The sequence below is a fragment of the Gracilinanus agilis genome, chromosome 2 (genome assembly GCF_016433145.1).
Source record: "Gracilinanus agilis isolate LMUSP501 chromosome 2, AgileGrace, whole genome shotgun sequence".
Lineage (NCBI taxonomy): Eukaryota > Metazoa > Chordata > Mammalia > Didelphimorphia > Didelphidae > Gracilinanus > Gracilinanus agilis.
The window spans coordinates 150,999,052-151,019,322 of NC_058131.1; the positions used below are offsets into that span (position 1 = coordinate 150,999,052).

A 20,271-nucleotide genomic window follows, 5' to 3' on the forward strand; every position below is an offset into this window, starting at 1 on the left:
ATATATATATATATATATATATATATATATATATGAATGGTGGCCAGGCAAGGGATCGCTACAGTGTTGGTCATGGTAATTTAATCCAAAAGGAAGTCAATTGACATACCTTTGGCTAGAACTAAGGAATGAGGGTAGTATTTGTTACTGAACCTACTGAAAAAAGTGGAAGAGAGGACAGTGATGGTATGGAGAATGGCAAGATGGTGAATGATTAGATGTAATGTGAATTATAGTCTGAGTATGGCGACCCCTATAATACTTGAGTTACATTTATAGTCACTGATCAAGAAAGCCTGAGAGAAAGAAAGAAAGAAAGAAAGAAAGAAAGAAAGAAAGAAAGAAAGAAAGAAAGAAAGAAAGAAAGAAAGAAAGAAAGAAAGAAAGAAAGAAAGAAAGAAAGAAAGGAAGGAAGGAAGGAAGGAAGGAAGGAAGGAAGGAAGGAAGGAAAGAAGGAAGGAAGGAAAGAAGGAAGAAAGGAAGATAGATAGATAGATAGATAGAGCAGGTGAGTGTGAGTATGTGTGTGTGTGTGTAAAGCAGCTGGCTATTTAGACAGAGTAAAAAGAGCAGGATTTGTTTTTCTAGATCATGCTTTTGATATCAGTATACTATGAAGAGAGTAATACTGTGTTTGAAGTGAGAGGTTCTGGATTTTAATTCCAACTCTGATTTTATGAGCTTCAGTTTCCTTTTCGGGAACATGAGGGGATCAGATTAGACTTTTTTGGTCCTAATTGCTATGATCTAAATATGAGGCATCATAGTGAAATAGATAGAACTTAGAGTCTGCAAGACTTGGGTTAAGTTCTGTCTACAACACTTCTGGCTGTGAGATCCAACCAAGCTGAAGGTTGTAATAAGTCATTTGATCTTTTTAGGCCTCAGTTTTCTTATCTAAAAAATGGGGCTAATAACAGCTGTAGTATTCACCTTACAAGATTACTGCAATGTCCAACTTTTTGTGTCCCCTTTTGGGTTTTCTTTGGCAAAGATCCTGGGCTAGTTTTCCATTTCCTTCTCCAATTCACTTTAGAATCTAGGAAACAGAGACAAAAAGGATTAAGCAGCTTGCACAGTCTTGCAGCTGGTAAGTGTCTGGAGACCAAACTTGAACTCAGGAAGATGAGTCTTCCTGACAACAGGCTGTGCCATCTATCCACTGGGCTACCTATCTACCCCTTAATGACATTAGAATGTTCCAAAAGTCTTAGTGTGAGTTCCTATGCAACCACACTAGTCTCTTTACACATCTTTCTTAATTTTCTTATAGGAAAATTTTCATTTGTGTCCCCACTTGTTACTCTTAAGGGTTTCCCATCTCTCCTAAGCTAAGTTGTTTTGTAGAATCATGGAATGCTACGGTCATAGACTGAAAGATATAAGGGACTTTAGTTCAAGATAATTTAAAACTGCACTTAGGCTCTTGGGACACCTTAATGTCATTAATATTTATTATTCTATGATGACATGTGAAATACATCTCACAAAGAGTGGGAGAACACGTTTGTCAAGAGACATACTGATGTGGTCAAGAGGATATTCACTTTGATATTGAAGGAAGGTGGAGAAAACATAATTTAGGAAAAACTGTAACCTTAAATACTATAGAAGACAATAAGTGTGAAACAAAGAAGCATCATACTGGAGGAAGTGCTCAGTAATTTTCAGGTAAGTAAACACCAAAGCACAGATTGTGAGAAAAAAAACTAGGTGAGTCTTACATTTAAGAATAGAAATAGAAATATTGTTATTGTTGTTCAGGCATATCCAACACTTCATGACTCCATTTGGGGTTTTCTTGGCAAAGATATCAGAGTGATTTGTCATGCCCTTCTCCATCTCATTTTACAGATGAGGAAATTAATGCAAACAGTGTGGAGCAGTGGGGAGAGCACTGGGCCAGGAGGCAGGACTAATTGTCTAAGTTCAAATTTGAACTCAGGTCTTCCTGACTCCTGGCCCAAAGCTCTCTCCACTGCTCCACTTAAATGCCTAAGTATTTTCTCACAGTTAATTAAGAATTTTTGAGAATTGTTTGGAAAGGAATTACCTAGTAGAGGGTAATTTGTCCAAAAACAATAAATCTAATTGAAATGACAGAAAATATCACCATATGATTTTTCAAAAGGTATATTTGGAGGAGGAAATGGCAAACACTCGAATATCTTTGCCAAGAAAACTCCAAAAGGGGTCATGAAAAGTCAACAAGACTGAAATGACAGAACAACAGTATCATTAAATGGAAATCCCTGACCTCAAAGGTAGAAGCACAATGAAGTAGATTTGGGTAGAGATAGAAAAAAAGAGGATTGCAAATGAAATCAGTATGGAAAATGTATAACAGATGATTTAGGTATTCAGAGAATACAAACAATATTTTCCAAAAAATGAATTATAAGTATATATAAGTATATAAGTAAAATTTAGACCAAAGAGGTGATGGAATAATAGTATTGCATGTCAGAAAGGTATAATAGGAATAGGAAGAGATCATTGGATCTGAGGGATATATATGTATGTATGTGTATATATATATATATATATATATTAGAGAGCATCTGGATAAAGATCAAAAAAGAAAAATGTAGAAATAATATTTTGGTGGGATTACAGTGTAGAACACATAATGAGAAGGAGGAAATGGAAGATGATTTCTGTAAGTCATAAAGTTATACAGAAATGATAGGTCATTTTATAGGGGACTGTAATGATCCAGATGTATGTAAGAGGTAAAAGTAGAATAAATAATAATGTCTGTACTCGTAACACAATGATGTTTAGTGAGAAATAATGTGTGTCTAACACACCATGGGCAGAAATGGGCAATGTCCCAGGCAGATCCTTGACATAAAACAAGTTGTTATTCAATGGTCCCTTTGCCTATTCTCTCCATAATTTCTGTTTTCATGACTTTTCCCTGGCCTTAGATGACATCAAATGTCTCTCATTTCCCTATTCTTTTCTAGAGTCCTAGAGTTGTTTTATTGCTTTGCACCCAGTTTTGTCCCTGGAGTACTATTTTGTTCTCCCTTTCAGATTATGCACTTCTTCCGCAGGCAAGTCCTCTCCTTCCAGACTTAATAATTGCTCCCCATCATTTGTTCTCCTTAGCCCTATCCACATAAGTGGCAGGCCCAGGAGATCAGTCATTGACTGCCTTATTAATAATTACATCTTTCAGGAAGTAGAAAGTTTGAGATCTGTTGTTGGTCAGTTAGTTCAGCCTTGCCTGATTCTTTGTGACTTCCATTTGGGTTTCTTTGGCAAAGATACTGGAATGTTTTGTCATTTCCTTCCCCAGCTCATTTTACAGATGAAAACTGAAACAAACAGTTTTAAGTGACTTGTCTAGGGCCACACAGCTAGTAAGTGTCCTAGGTCAAGTTTTAATGCAGGTCTTCCTGATTTTAAGGCCAGTATTCTATCCACTGTGCTACCTTGTTGCCCCAAATAGGACCTAATTCTGATCACTAAGTAATAACTGATTGTCAAATCAGAAATAATGGAAACTGGGAAAGCATGACCATACCATCTCAGACTTTCTTTAAGGGAGTATCCTCCCTGGTCTGACTCTCAATGAGATTTCAAAGAGATTAGAAAGTTTAATTAAGGAGGCAGCATGGGAAGAGGAAGTGAGTTTGGATCTGGCTCTCCTACTTACTAATTGTGGGACCTTGAGTAAGAGATTTTACCTCAGTTGGCCTTGACATCTTTATGAAAAAAGTGAAGAGGTTAGACAACATGATTTCTAAAATCCCTTACAGCTTTCAATCCATGACCCTAGCATTTCATTATTCTATAAGAGAACTTAGGTTAAAAGTTGGAGAATCCTCAAGAGGAACAACTGGTAGCACAAATGAAATTTTCCCCACAAGGAAGTCAAGGAAGAGATGTGTATGGTTGCCCAGGATTTCACTGACCTCAGAAGAGACACCAGAATGAATTGAAATGATCAGTGCAGTGTTATAAGAATAATGTCCAGAACAAATGGGGGCTTGTGCTGAAAACTAAGGACAATAAAAAGGATTTATTTAGCTATACTGAAGACAAAAAACTCAAAGAAAGGATAAGACTTCTGCTTGGAGGTTCATAGAACAGTAATTCTAGAAGGAAGGTGAAACGACTCAATCCTACTTTGCTTCTATTTTCTCCTCAAAGGAAAATGATTGTTCAGCCTATAAAATATGGATTAAAAATAGCAAATAGAAAAGAAAATAGCAAGAGAACATGTAATTTACCTTAATATATTTAAAGTCACTTGAATTGTACTATAACACATAATACTGAAAAAATTCATTGTAATTGCTAAATCACTTTTGATGACCTTCAAAAAATCAGGAGAAAGGGGATAAAGTACTTTAGTATTGAAGGTATACATGTCATGGTTTTAAAAAATAGAGCAAATAATTCTTCAAACTATAGGCTGGTAACTTTAGGTCCTGTGAAAATTCTAGAACATATAATTAAAAGGATGTTTTGTTTGCCATTAGGGAAATGGTAGTCATTAAGAGGGCAGCATGGATTGATTAAGAACAAGTCATGCCAGACTAAGATCATTACTTTTGCCAGGCAGAATTACTAAACTAGGTAAGGGGAACACTAGCAAAATATACCTGGATATTTGACAGCAAAGTTTCTCACATTCTTCTATGTAGATAAGAAAATTAATTGATAAGATATCAGTTGCCTGATGGAGTATATCAATGGGTACAAAGCTAACCTGGAGGGGAGCTACATTCTACATTCATTCAGCATGCATTTATTAGTTGCCCATAATGGGCAAGTCTTTATGCCTATCACTGAGAACATGAAGACAAAAATCAAACAATCCTTACCTTCAAGGAGTTTATCTTCTATTGTGTGAGGGGAACAGCATAAACAGAAAAATGTATGAGAAGATAAGAAAAGATCCACACCCAGAAAGATATATAGTATATAAAATGTAAAGGTGATTAGTTGTCTTCTTGATCTCAGAAACTCCAACAAGCTTATATTCCACTGTAAAGGTAGGGCAACTCAGGAAATTATGAATATAGAAAAGTAATAGACTATGCTAGGTATCTTGTACTCTTGGTGTGGGATATTGGTCCACTTCACTTCTTTTGTTCAGAGTCTGACAACCAACACACATTTCTATATCCTCATTTTCCCCCATCATCATGAGTATGGGCTGCTGGGTTCTGTGGTCATGCCACTGACCAATAGTTCTTGAGATGATTTCTGAAGTATTCCATTCTCAGAATTTTCAGATGTCATTAAGGTTTATTCTATGTGTTGTTCCTTGAGCACATTCCACATTTTATTCATGCCATAAGACCATGTTTGCCTGCTTTCTGAACTTCTGTTTCAACCAATTCATCCGTTCTTCCAATACTGATAGACCACCAAGTTAAAATTCTCAGGAGCCACTTCTGAGTTTGAAGGACCAATGCTCCAGCGATTGTGGCTGCTCTTACAGCTTTTATCTTACTACAAACTTCTCCAGAGACTGCATGGATGATCAAAGCATACACATATCGGATGCCATATAATTACTTACAATATAGTGCTAGTTTCTGATGTTCAGTCATTTCAGTTGTGTCTTACTTTTTGTGACTCCCCCCCTCCCCACCTGGAGTTTTCTTGGCCAAAAAGACTGGAATACTTTGTTGTTTGCTTATTCAGCTCACTTTATAGATGAAGAACTGAGACAAACAGCAACTTGCCCCAGGGTTACACAGCTAGTGTCTCTGAGGCCAGTTTTGAACTTATAAAGATGTCATTCTGATTCCAAGTCCAGTGTTCTATTCGCTGCACCTCGCAAACTGGCCTAATACTGCTAGAACTTAAAATTCTAATTCATTTCCATCAAATTTGACATTTGAACTTTGTGGATCAGGTCCTGCTAGAGGCATGGTATTCACTTTGCTTGTAATTTAACAGCTTCCTTGGGAACTTCAAGCTTACTCTGAGCTATACCAAAGATGGTTGACATTTATTATTCATTCCACCAAGTCCTGTTCCTAGCATAAAGATATTTTTTCTCAAATGTTTCTATTAGAATGATTGAAATAGAATGGCCACTTTTAATCCTCCACCTAATATAATAGTACATTTCCCATTCTTAATCTTTATCATCACTTCCGTAGAGGATCCTGTCAGTCCAGATGGGACAGACTCAACTGATGATGAAGTATCATTTTCAGAATCCAATATGGTGTCCATCTCTGGTTCCATCTTCATTTCTTCATACTTCCTTTTAAAATTCAGCCATTCCAGGGCAGCTGGGGGGGCTCAGTGAATTGAGAGCCAGGCCTAGAGATGGGAGGCTCTAGGTTCAAATGTGGCCTCAGACACTTCCTATCTATGTGACCCTGGGCAAGTCACTTGATCCCCACTGCCTAGCCCTTACCACTCTTCTGTCTTGGAACCAATAACATGGAACATAAAGGTTTAAAAACAAATAACCAAACAACTAAGTAAATAAAATTCAGCCATTCAAATACCATTTCTAAATTTCTCTTTCAGGTTCACATATAACTTATTTGTCTATATATACATATATATTTGTCTATATATATAACCAAATCCACTGGTTGTTGCAGAAAATAGTTATACTTCTTCATTTATACTATGCTGGCAGAGATCTTAGATCAAATTACTTGACCTCTTCTCTTTTAGTCCTTTGTCTTTCCAGGTCAAATAGTGTTACACACAGTTCTATCTCTTAATAGGTTTTCTGTAAACTCTTTGCTTGGAATTGGTATTATCAGAATGGTTCCTCTGGCTTTTTTCTGTGATCTCTACATGAAGTTTCAAGAAGTCAAGATTGAGTTTTCCTGAGTTGGTTGCCAGGTGTACTCTCATCCCTCTATTCAGATACTTTTGTTTTTTTTCTAGCAACTACCTGTAGATCAAATGTTCATTCTTTAATATAACATTTGCTATGAATGCCCTTGATTCAGACAATTTTTATAGATGCTTACTTGGGTCCTTCTGTGTTTTCTTTTGGGTGGATTGCGATTTTTTCTATGAGTCTTAACATTTTCCAGCATTACCTTTTGTATAATCTCAAAGTTTAGAAGAGAAGGTATACTCATGAGTGTGATGATAAATTTTAACAACTGGTCTATAGGAGAAAATGTATACACACCATACTTTGTTTAATCTCACATTAACATGTTTTTTATTTTTTTCCTCTGTCACTGCCTTAAATCTAGGCAACCAATAAAATAATAAATTAGACCCTGGTTCATGATGTTTGCCAGTTTTCAAGGCAGAAATGTTCACACTAAAAATTTAAGAGCTGACACTTCCCAGCCAGTTGGAGTTGGCTTTATCACTCCCCTAAGGCCATAGTGCCATTCTTGCTTTTCAAAGCACTCCTGATATCTGATTTCAGGTTTTTTTGTTCTCAGAGACCAAACAAATTCAAGAACAGTTTCTCTGATTCTTTCTATCAAATTGCTCATTTTGTTTTGCCCTCTTCAGTAATTCAGTCACTTGCCTGCTCCCAGACTTCTACTGGTTCTTCTCTAGGAGGTTAAATGTCCCATCCTGAGAAAATCCCTAATGTGGACTGTGATATTTTCATGATGTAGGAAATGAATATTTGTAACATGCTTCTAGAACCTCTTTTTAATGTGTACCTTAATCATACCTCCAAGTTTTTCCAAAGGCAAAATTTCTCAGCCTATCAAATCTCTTAGTTTTTAAATCAACATCTCCTTTCCAGAGCTGTTTTTGCAAATGTATTTCCAGATACTATTATCCTTTATTGTTAGTGTATTGGGAATTTCTACATGATTGAAGAGGTCTGGTAACTCAGACAATGACTCCTGAGAGATTTCTTTTGATTTGACCCTGTTCTAAACTGCTTTGTAGGGAATATATGAATTCAAATCTAGTCTCCCAGCTCTGTGACCCTGGACAAGTCACTTAACCCCCGTTGCCTAGCCCTTACCACTCTATTGCCTTGTAACTAATACTTAGTAATGATTCTAAGACTGAAGGTAAGGGTTTAAAAAAAAAAGAATCCTAGGTGCTAGAGTTGCATGATAATGCCTTATGATTATACTCTTGAAAAAAAGACTATCAGACTTACAGAATTTATGCATACATGCATACACACACACACACTTAGATATACACACATTTTTACAAAATAGATATAATGAGGGGATTAGCATAGACTGAGTTGAACCCTGGAAGAAGCCTAGGATGATTTAAGGTGGAGATGAGAAGAGAATCCCTTCTAAGGCATAGAGGGCAGCTCTATGCTATGCAAAGATGTGGAGGGAAATGACACATTGTGTAGGAAATAGCAGGTAGGTCATTCTGACTGAAAAATGATGTACATGAAGAACAGTAATATGTAGCAAACTGAAAGACTTTAAATATCAAGCAGAGAAGTTTGTATTTTTTCCTAGATGCAATTGGGAGCCAGTTGAGGTTCCTGAATGTAGAAATCATTACAAATTTCCTCAACCAATGGATACTGATGGTATTTCCAAATTAGTATTCTTTCCACTGAATGATGCATCTTTTCTCTTCCCCAGTCCTCACTGGTATCCAGAATCCCTTTATGAAACATCATTTTATGCCATTAAATTTAAAAAGTCCCTCCCCATCCTTTTCAAGAGAGAACTCAGTGACTGACTATTCCCCAGAGGTCCGATGGCTGGCAGAATTCTCTCTCAGGTTAGATTATGAGGTAGAGGGAAGGAGATGATATGGAGGGGACTGGTAGAAAGATAGCAGAGGCTGTCAGAAGTTGATACCTCTATATCAGGGGTCGGCAACCTCTTTGGCTGTGAGAGCCATAAACGCCACGTTTTTAAAAATTTAATTTCGTGAGAGCCATACAGTGCTCACAGTGCCGCTCCTGTAACAGCGCCTGAAAAAAAAATTGACTTTATGGCTCCTGCAGAAAGAGCCAGATATGGCCCTCAAAAGAGCCAGATATGGCTCCAGAGCCATATGTTGCCCACCCCTGCTCTATGTTTTCAGATCTCTGGAGTCAGACCCCCCACCACCAGCAGTTTCAAGGTTCAGCTTTCCTTGACCTATTCGAGAAGAGATGTTGTGTCCCACACTGACTCAGACTGAGAACAGAAAATGCTCCCTTCCTCTTCTCCCACACAGGCAGGCACCCTGCCCACCTGAGTGAGGAGGAAGTGCGCCTCCCCTGGGTCTCTAGAGGCCTTTCTCAGGATTCTGTCCTGGGACCTATTCTCTTCACAAATGTAATCAATTATTTAGATAAAAATATAGATGGCATCAGATTAGTAGACAGCCATTAGGATTATAGGATTACAGATTTAGAACTGGAAGGGACCCTGGAGTCATGCAATTCAACTTATTTTATAAATGAGGAAATAGAGGTCCAAAGATATTATGAAATTTAATCAAGGTCAAACCCTTGAGCAGAGTGAAGATTTGAATCCAGATCCTCTAATTCTCAATGCAGTGCTCTTTCTATGGTATCTCACCAAATTAAGAACAAAAGAAAACTTGGCAGGCTGGAATAGTGGGGCATCTCTAATAAGATCAAACTTAAATATAAAGAAATATAAAGTCTACCCTTGGATTCAAAAAATAAATGAGAGAAATATGAGATATGGGAAGGGACAAGGTTGGACAATGTTTCACGTAAAAATGATGAGTCAACAGATGACATAGAGTAGGAAAGTCACAAAAGTTCCTGTCATCTTACAAGAAAATGTTATGGCTAGGAAAATGAAAGGCACTTTGTACTCTGGCCTGGGAAGACCACACATCTGGATTAATTTGTTTAGTTGTATTTTTTTTTATTTATTTGCATTTTTGTCTTAGTTGCACATTTCATGGAAAATATTAAAAAGTTGGAGCATGAACATAGGAAAGTGACCAGAATGGTGAGGGTATCCTAAAAACCATATGAAGATTGATTGAAAAACTTGGGATAGGGAAGGAGCAAAATGGTTAGGCTAGAAAAAAAAAATGGGATGATAAAATCTGAAGGACTCTCATAGTAGAAAAGGATTAGAACTGTTTTACTTGAGCCTAAAGAACAGAACCAGGACCAATGAGTATAAGTTACAGAGAAACAGATTCCCAATAGTTCAATTATTATTTGCTTTATCTGAGGAGAAAAAATAGAGATGTCCAAAAGAAGAGTCTTCTTCTATTCCCTTTTCCTTTTGCTTTCAATCTTTCCCAGTATCAAGGTCTTTTCCAATGAGTTCTGATTCTCATCATGTAGCCAAAGTATTTAAGCTTCAGCATTTGTCCTTCTAGAGAATAGTCTGAATTAATTTTTTAAATTATTGACTGATTTGATCTCCTTGATGTCCAAAGGACTCTCAGAAGTCTTCTTTACCACCACAATTTGCCACTTAGCTGCCCAGGAGAGAGTTGAGATATTTGAATTTGTGAACTATCTGTATAAGTAGAATAATATGTCATAAGTATATAAAAGAAATGTAAATTGTGTTATATGAGGTCTTGGGGGAGAAAAGTTGTTATTGTCTGTGGGAATCAGGAAAGCCACCTTGGGGAGGTAGAGAAAGAGAGAAATGTTAAGGGAGGGCATTTCAGGCATAGAGTATACTATGAGCAAAGATATGGAATTGACAATATTCAGTATTTGTAGGAAGGATGAGTAATAGTCTAGTATGATCAAAGCTTAGTTTATCTGGAGGAGATAAAGAGATATTTTAATGTGAAATTGTGGAAGATATGACTGCCAAGTAAAAGTAATCACTGAAGGTCCTTGATCAGAGGATAGCATTACCAGATCTCTGAGCTTTGGTTTCCTCACTTTTCTTTTCTCCTTTGATGACTAGTCATTCAGATCAGACCCAATGTGTATGTCCCCAAAAACTCTGGACCTCTTATCTCTCCTCTTTATACTATCTTTCCTGATGATCTCATCAGCTCCCAATAATTCAATTATTATCTGTATACAGATGATTCCCAGCTCTATTATATCCAGCACTAGTCATCTCTTGCTTTCCCCTATCACCACCTCTTATCAAATCTTTTTACTTTCACAATATCTTTCCTATCTTCTGCCTTCTCTCCACTTACACAGCTGCTATCTTAGTATAGATTCTCACTTGAACTATTGCAGTAGCCTTCTGATTGGCTTTTCTTCCTCAAGTCTCTTTCTACTCTGGTGCATCCTCCATCTAGATGCCAAAGTGATTTTGCTTTCTAAAGGATAGCTCTGTCATGTCATTCTTTGACTCAATAAATTCCAGTGGCTTCTACTTACTTCGAGAATTAAGTAGAACATCTCTTTTGTCATTTAAAGACCTTTATATCCTTATTTTCCCAATGTTTTTTACTTTATCCTCCTTCAAATATCCAACAACCCAGCTATATTGGTTGGTTTTCTTGCTGGTCCTTGTACTGCATAGTCCAGTTATACATGAATATCCTCTGTGACATCATTTTCCACTCTCCTTCCCCCAGTATCTGACAAAGGGATTCTTTTTCTCTCTGTAAACCATTCTACATGTGTACTTTGATTCCATCCTCTCTTCTCTAACAGATTATATTCACAGTCAACATTCTTACCCTAGACACAGATATACTTTGGAATTTTCATCTTTTCCCTAACAACAGTCCCCTATGAACATTTCAAACTGGTTTTTCTGGAGACATCTGAAGTTCAGTACGTCAAAAATTTTGACTCATTGTCTTTAATCCTCCAACTTCTCCTCTTCCAAACTCTCCAATTTCTGTTGAAGGCACTATCACCCTTCTGGTCCCTCTGGTTTGTAGCCTTGGTTTTATCCTTGATTCCTTACACTCCCTTATTGTTTATATCTAATAAATTGCTTCTCTAACGAGATCCATTGCATTAGACTCCTCTCTGTTTACATGGTTGCCTCTTTAGTCCAGGTCCTCATCACCTTTTGTTTAGATTATGCAATTGCCTCCTAATTGGTCTCTCTGCTTTAATTCTTTCTCCTTTCAGATCCACCCTACACATCATAAACAAAGTAATTTTCCTCAAATACAGATCTAACCATTCCTTCCCTACTCATCCAGCTCCAAAGACTCCCTATAAATTCTAGGATAAAATATAAATTCCTCTCTTTAGCTTTTAAGATCTAAAAGTTTGGCCTCTTTGGCCATTATTTCTTTTGGATCTGTGATCCAACCAAATTGCCTTCTCTGTTCTTCCATATGAAAATTCCATCTCCCCTTTGCTGCCTTTAACACTGATTTTCCCAAATACTTGGTATGACTTTCTCTGATCTCTGTCTCATAGAGCCCCTTTCTTCCTTTAAGATGTAGCTCAGGGGGCAGCTGGGTAGCTCAGTGGATTGAGAGCCAGGCCTAGAGACGGGAGGTCCTAGGTTCAAATCCCGCCTCAGACACTTCCCAGCTGTGTGACCCTGGGCAAGTCACTTGACTCCCATTGCCTACCCTTACCACTCTTCCACCTATAAGTCAATACACAGAAGTTAAGGGTTTAAAAATAAAAAAAAAAAAAAGATGTAGCTCAAGCAACATCTTCTGTCTGAAGCCTTGCCTGTTGCTGTCCCCCAATGCTAGTGCTCACCCCTCCTATCTTATATTTAACTGTTTTGTATTTATTACTTTTTTTATGACGTACTCATTTTTAATGGACTTCTTATCTCCCCTATAGGAATATAAACTCTTTGCCAATCAGGATTGTTTCATTCTTTGTAGTTGTGTCACCAGCATCTAGTTAAGTGCCCAGTACATAGTAGGCACTTAATGATTGATTGATCTCTATGCCTTTACAAGGGCTGTCTCCTTTGGCTGAAATACTCCCTTCATCTCTGTCTCTTAGCTTCTTCCCGGGCTTTCTTCAAGACCATTCAAATCTTACCTTTTGGAGTAGGACATTTCTGAGTCCTCCCTACACATACTAATTTCTTCTCATTGAGATAACTTTTCATCTAATCTACATTTTAATATTTTATACAGTCATTTCAGTCACGTCCAGCTCTTTGTGACCCCAATTGGTGTTTTCTTGGCAAATATACCAGAATGGTTTGCCATTTCCTTCTCATTTGACAAATGAGGAAACTGAGACAATTAAGGTTAAGTCACTTGCCCAGGGACACACAGTTAGTGTTTTAAGGTCAGATTTGAACTCAGGAAGATGAGTCTTCCTAACCCCAGGCCTGGCACTCTATCCACTGTGCCACCTACCTACCTCCATTTTATATATGTATATAGTTGAATGCACATTGTCTCCCTCATTAGAAAGTGAGCTCCTTGAGGGCAAAAAGCAAGCTTTGTCTTTCTTTGTATCCTCAGCTCTAAGGTACATAATCATTATTTTCTAAATGCTTATTGATAGAGAAAGTACTTCATGAGAGGCTTGTGACAACAATAACAACAACCACTAGAAGATGGGGTTAGGGGAAAGATGGGAATTTTTCTAACCTGTGGTCTTTATTTGGTATTCAGAATATTAGGGGGAAGGGTGACTGAAGGAGGAAGAATACACTTTTATAGATAAGCAACTAATATTTGTCTAACTGGGGCTGCAACTTAATTCCTTTCTCCTATTATGGCACACGTATATCTCTATCTACAACATTGCAGTCACAGCTGGGTAGGCATTCAGTATTGCCTAAAGAATAATTCAGAGGCAGAGAAAATGTGATCATCTAATGATGTTACGGAACTTTACAACATAATTTCTCCTCTAATTGGTGTTCAAGCTTAGTCATAGCATAGTCTGATGTAATTATACTAAAATAGAAGTGAAGATACTATGAGGTTAACTAGCTAGTGCCTATAAAGTTTCAAGCTTCTTCAGGAAAGATTTTTTTTTTCTCAGACTTGTGATTTCATCTTCATAGTGAAGTCCTCGCATGGAAATTCCCTCCAACAAAGCAGAGCAGCAAGTCATCTGCAACTAATAATCTTAGACTTGTCTGGGATTCCAAAAAGGGATTTGCCCCATGGTTACTTAGTTAGTGAGGGTTAGAAGAAGGACTTGAAGCTAGGTGACCAACCTGTTGTCCATTATATTACAAAATAAATAATATTATATATATATGGATATGCATGCATATCCATATATATATATCTATGTTGTATTATTTATGATAAATTATTTTTAACTTCTAGAGACCCAATGACTTGGCTGCTTTGAAATCCACTAAACTTCACACCCTCAGACTCCACTGTGTCAGAATGGATGCCAGCTTTGGGCTGGGCCAAAGACATAAGTTAGTGTGGCACTGCTGCCTTTGGGGACATCCACACCCCTGGTCTGAGTTGTCTTCCCCATTTTTCCCCACCCAAACAGCTTCCTAGTCTGAATGCCTCAGAGCTGTTTCTGGGACCCCTTTAGGACAAGATGCCTGCATGGAGCTCAAGCTGAGCTGAGATCTACCTTTGCCTAAACTATGAAGAAAGGACTGCTAAGCAAATTGATGGGATAAACAGCAGGGGAGGAGGGAGGGAGGGCAGTGTATTTAATCTATGGAAGAAAACAGGCTGTTTTCAAACACTTAAGCATCCCTTATTTGCATGCAAACAATTACATCCTAATTACAAATTATTCTTAGGAGTGCATTTAAGTAGACCTGGCAGGACTGTTACTTGGCAGGACTTAGTTAACCATTATTAGTGTTACTCTAATATTCACTTGAATTCAAATTTTTAAAAAATGCATCGTCTACTATAACTCATTTATAGAATGTTTTTAAAGGATTTACAGAGAGCTTTCCAAACATTATCTCATTTGATTCCTACAACAATGCTATGAGATAGATTGAATTATTATTCCCATTTTATAAATGAGGAAATTGATTCTTACAGATGTTGAGTGATTTATTCGGGATCACAGCTACTTAGTGTTTGAGACATCATCCCAGCCTACGACTTCCTGACTCTAATTAGAAAGCTCCATCTATTTGCCATGTTTAATGATACATAGTTTGCTCGAGACATGGTTCTTGCCCTCATAGGAGTTTCAGGCTAGTAAGATCCACATAGGAAATATACTGATAAACTACATATTTAGAAGGGACGCAAATAAGGTTCTATATGAGGTCTAAAGTGAAGGAATGAGTCATGATTTATTTCTTATTTGAGGCATATGGTGGACTTTCATGGAAAAGGTAATTTTTGATTTAGGATTTTAAAAGTAGGCAAGAATTCAATAGGTTGAAAGGGGGAATGGGAGGACATTTCAAGGATAATTATTGAAATTTCATGTCACAGGATTTGTAAGATTTCAGATCTGGAAGAGAAAACTGAAATCATCTTAAATTTTTATTATGTAAATTCTTTTAGAAGTTTGATATAATCAGTAGATGCCTTAGAATACTGTTTTTAAAATGAATAAAAGTATATATATGGAATTAAAAAGGAAACACTTGAAATAGGTATCAAAGTATTTTTTTAAAAATATTTTGTGGTTATACAAGAGAAGGCATATATATGTTCATATATATATATATATACACTCTCATCTTGCAGATAAGAAAACTGATGATCAGGAAAGTAAACTGACTTGTCCAAGGTAATGTACCATTTCTTGAAACAACATTCTATAATTTATACTCTTTACAAATTTAGGCTGTACCCTCGTCCTCTGCAATTTGTATGAATTAGCAAAGTTTTACTGAATTGTGAAGGTAATATTTAAAACATGTTTTATGCCATTAAGTTGAAGATAGTAATTAAGTCACTATTATTCAAAAAAATAAAGTTTTTAAAAGGTGATTCAGGATGTTAAAATGTGTATAAAAATACACGAAACCAGAACATTATTGCCCATGTCTGAGTCATTCATCAGAAAACAATACAAAAAGATTAATTAGGGAAAAATAATCAAAAGATCTGTTGAGTTCACCATGACCTGAAATCTTCCTTCTGGAAAGTGTGCCTTCCTTTTGGCAGCAATGTCCACTTACTTGCCTACTTTCTTTTGGTTGATTGTTCTTCTTTTGGGTTTGTGTGGTTACTCCCAACCCAAATCAATCAGTGTCTGTGTTTGAGCCGTTCTTCTGCCATCCCAAGATGCTTTTAGAGTGGGGAACACAGAAGTGGGGTTGAATTTGCTGTCAATTATGCAATTATTTATCAATTGTGGTTAATGGATTTTATGATTGTTAGTGACAAATTGTTCATTTTACGTTGCTCACCAGCATCTCCATCTTCCTTAAGTCTTCAATAAGTTTTGGCCATGAAAATTAAATTCATTTTTATTGAAGGAAACAATCTCTTTGAGCTAGAGAAGACAGGATTTCTGAATTCATCTCAAAGTTGTAAGGATTTTCAAAAGTAATCTATGAACATCTACTTGAACAAGAATTTCCTCCCAAATGTATCAGACAAGAAACCATTCATATTTTATCTGAAGACATCCAGTGAGGAAAAAACTGCCTCCTGATGAAACTCATTCTCCTTTGGAATAACTTTTCCTTTAATTGTAACCCATGTTTACCAATTTATAACTTCCATCCATTGATCCTCATTGTGCCCTCTGGGGCATGAGAGACCTTAAAAGCTGGATGACAGCTATTATGAACACTCTCCCCAAACTCCAAGCTATATATCCCGAGTTCCTTCTACCTTTGCTATTACAGTATAAACTCAAGATTCTCACCATCCTGATTTCTCTCCTCTAAATATTCTCCAACTTTAAGATTCTCTATAAAATATAAACTCCACAAGACTTCTGGACAGGACAGAGAACAGGACTGTTTAATTATTTCTCAAAGCTGTGCCTCTCTTAATGGCAGCTTTAAGGTGGTTCAGTGGATAGATCACTGGGTTTTGAGTCATGAGTTCAAATCCAGGCTCAGACAGTTACTAGCTATGTGTTTCTAGATAAGTCATTTAATCTCTATTTGCCTCAGTTTTCTCATCTGTAAAATGGGAAGAATAATAGTGCTTCTCTACCAGGGTTGTTGTGAAGATAAAATTAGATCATTGTAAATTGTTTAATATAGCACCTGGCACCTAGTGTCATATCAAAGTTATCTATTATTATGTCAGCTATTATTAATGTACCTGAAGAATAGATTCAGTTTCTTGGCTGCTGTAATATACTTTTGGATCATATGGAGCAATAATCTGCTAAAACTCCCATATTTTTCCCAGGACTTCTGTGGATTCATATTTCCCATATCTTGTACCTAACAAGATTTCTAGACTCTAAGGATAAAACTTTGCCCTTACTCCTATTTAAGTTAATTTCATTCACTTGGCTCAATTTTCTAGCCTGTCAAGGTATTTTAGACTTATATCATCTGATGTGTTAGCTCTTCCTCCAAGCTTTGTAATGGTTCCAAATCTGATAAACATGCCCTCAACATCTTTATCCAAGTCAGTAATAAGAACATTATATAGCACAGGATTAAGCAGGAAGACCGAAGGCATTCCACTACAGACCTCCTTCTAAACTGAAATTAAGGCATGAATAACTATCCTTTGGATCTGATTATTCAACTAGCCTCAAATCCAGCTGTACTCTCAACTCCTATACTTTCCATTCCACAACTCCCCCCCCCCGAATTGTATGAGAGAAACTATCAAATGTTTTGCTAAAAATCTAGGTAACTCATGTACAGCATCTCCTTAATCTACCAGTTTAGTCATCCTGAAAAAAAAAAAAGAAATGAAGTTAATCTGATATAACACAGCCTTGATAAAGACATGTTGACTCTTTGTGATGACCATTTCCTTTTCTAGATTTTCACTGGCCATCTATGAGACAATCTCCTCATTTTACAGAATAAATCAAGTCTCCAAAGGAAACATGATTTATCTAAGAACATAGAGCTAGTCAGTGTCAGAGCAGGGTAAGTGTCCTGGTCTCCTGTCTTTTTTATGATGCATTTTCTGCCATATTGGTGCAGGAAAACAACTTGCTCATGCATGCATGATGAAGGAGAAATATTATGGGGAAAACCAGAGAAGTTGACTTAAATATTAATTGTGGGCTCAGTGGGGTGGATAGGAGACAGGAAGGGACAATGGGTAAGACAATAGGTAAGCCAAGGAACCAGGTTTAACTATAAGGGAATGACCATTGACTGAAATGGCATTTAAGCCTGACCAACTGTCACTCTGCCCCACCCAGCCTGGAATAAGTTCAGATTATTATATACACACAATGAGAACTTTAAATTACTAAAACCACACAGGGAAACAGTTTAATTATAATATGAGGGGAATGGAAGGGGATTAGGTGAAACTATGACTAACAATCCAGGACTGGAGTCAAAAGGGGTAAGATCCCTAGCCAACCTGGCTTCTGCCAGGTTTTGACAGCTTGGCTAAGCTCCTGAGGAAAAGGGCTTGATTTTTGGGGTCTCACAACTGTTCCAGAAATGTTTCCAGGATGCCAGGAACCAACTCCTCCACAGCTGATGATCCAAAGTAACCAGGTAGGGAGTGAAGTCTGCAAGCTGTCCACCAGATCACAGGCCACTTCCCTACTCAGTGTTGACTTGCAGAATTGAGGTCTTCTGCCTTTTCAGCTTTCACCACTCTCCAAGATCTCATGGAATCAGGGACTGCAAATTGCACTTCTCCTCTGAACCCCTCACAGCATAGCAGTCTGTCATTTGCCCAGCACTTCCTCTCTACCCCCTGCATTCCATTCAGAATGTCCATGACTCCTGGCAAAGGCTTTTCCTAACATGCTTACAAATAAATCTGCTTTTAAACTATACCTATTACAGAAAGAAAATGCGTATTTAAAGCTAAGCAGAAAAATATTATCAGGTGTTTTTATTGTTCTCTTACTCTTTTTCATTAGCATAAATGAGTAAAAGCCGATTGAGTAATGAATTGTTGACTCAGTATCCTGCTGACCCTTATCCTTTGAATGTTTCCCTGAAGTGACAGATCTTTAATAGAAACTGTTGTCAGCCCCACTGAAGTAGCTGCCTCTACCATGTGATTTGTGGACTAAGAGAAGCTCCTCCTTTCCATCCCCACTAGCCTAATTTGGTATTATTTTACTCCTAGGCCAATTCAACAAGCATTTATTATATAGCTACTATGTCCATGGAACTTGCTAAATGTTGAGAATACAAAGCTTTCTACAACACTAACATTTTTCTAAAAGAATTTGCAATTCCATGATGATGATGATGATAGCTGGTATTGATATAGTGCCTACTACATGCCAGGCTCTTCGGAAATATCTCATTTAATCTACACAATAACCCTTTGAATTAGATGCTGTTGTTTTCCCCATGTTACTTTTGCTGATGAGAAAACTGAGGCACAAAGGCTAAATGATTTAATTGAGATCATAGTAAGTATCTGGGGCTGGATTTGAACTCAGATCTTCCTGACTCCAAGCCACGTACTCTATCCATGGTACCACCTAGCAGGAATTCACTCTAAAGTTTTCAAAGTGTTTCTTAACCTCACATTTATTTATCTTAACCTCACGACAAACCTTTATGGAAGGTACTACAGATATTCCTGTTTTATAGAGGAGGAAAATGAGGCTCAGAGAAATTAAGTAATTTGCCTATGTTGACACAACTAATATATGTCAGAGATGGATCTGAGTCTTATACCAATAAGTCCTATTAAAGTTCAAGGCAAGGCATAACCTTTAGACCTGACTCCAGGTTTAGCATTAATCTACTATGCCACTTGGGTGGTAGGCATAAGAGGGAAACATGTACCCTAGATGATGCCTAAAGTCCCTTTCCTACAAAATTCTGAGCTGGGAAGGTAGATATGGTGAAGGAGGGATAGGGTACAGAAGGCAGAGTGAAGAGTTCTTGAAAGGGAAATGGAAAAGTTCATTGATGACAAAATTTTCCAGTTTTGCTTAGGGGCTTCCCTACTCAAAACAGTCTGCATTAAATGTAAACTGGGTACTAAGAGGTGCCCTGAATTTAACAGAATAATTTAAAATAGAATAATTTAATAGAATTTAATAGATTTATACAACAGAGCTGGAAGAGCCTTTTGAGATCCTTTTGTCCCTAAACATCCAACATGGAGCCTGAGGGCCACATGGGACCCCTGTGACCCTGGGGTACGGTCCACCAGAGATTTTTAGCAAAATAATTTTACCTAATTAGCTAGTCCACATGAAACTGTAGCAAGGTCAGTAGGGATTCACCATTTGGCCTGCCGCTACTGCTGTGCTACTGATTGCCTCCACCAAACTTGTATCAATTAGTCACTCTGACTCGAGTTGAATATAATTAAATTCATGTGGCCTAAACACATACGGATTTCTGACCATGAGACCCACTCTTCAAAAGGCTGAATTCCCTCGTCATTAACAGAGAGAAAACAAAAGTTTGAATTGACTTGTCC

At 37.3% G+C, this 20,271-nt stretch overlaps 1 long non-coding RNA gene across 1 annotated transcript in view; it reads left to right on the plus strand.

Moving 5' to 3' along the window:
• The window catches only part of LOC123236930, a 263,096-nt gene that overhangs the window by 93,291 nt on the left and 149,534 nt on the right, over positions 1-20,271 (plus strand). The gene's annotated exons all lie outside the window — the stretch shown is intronic.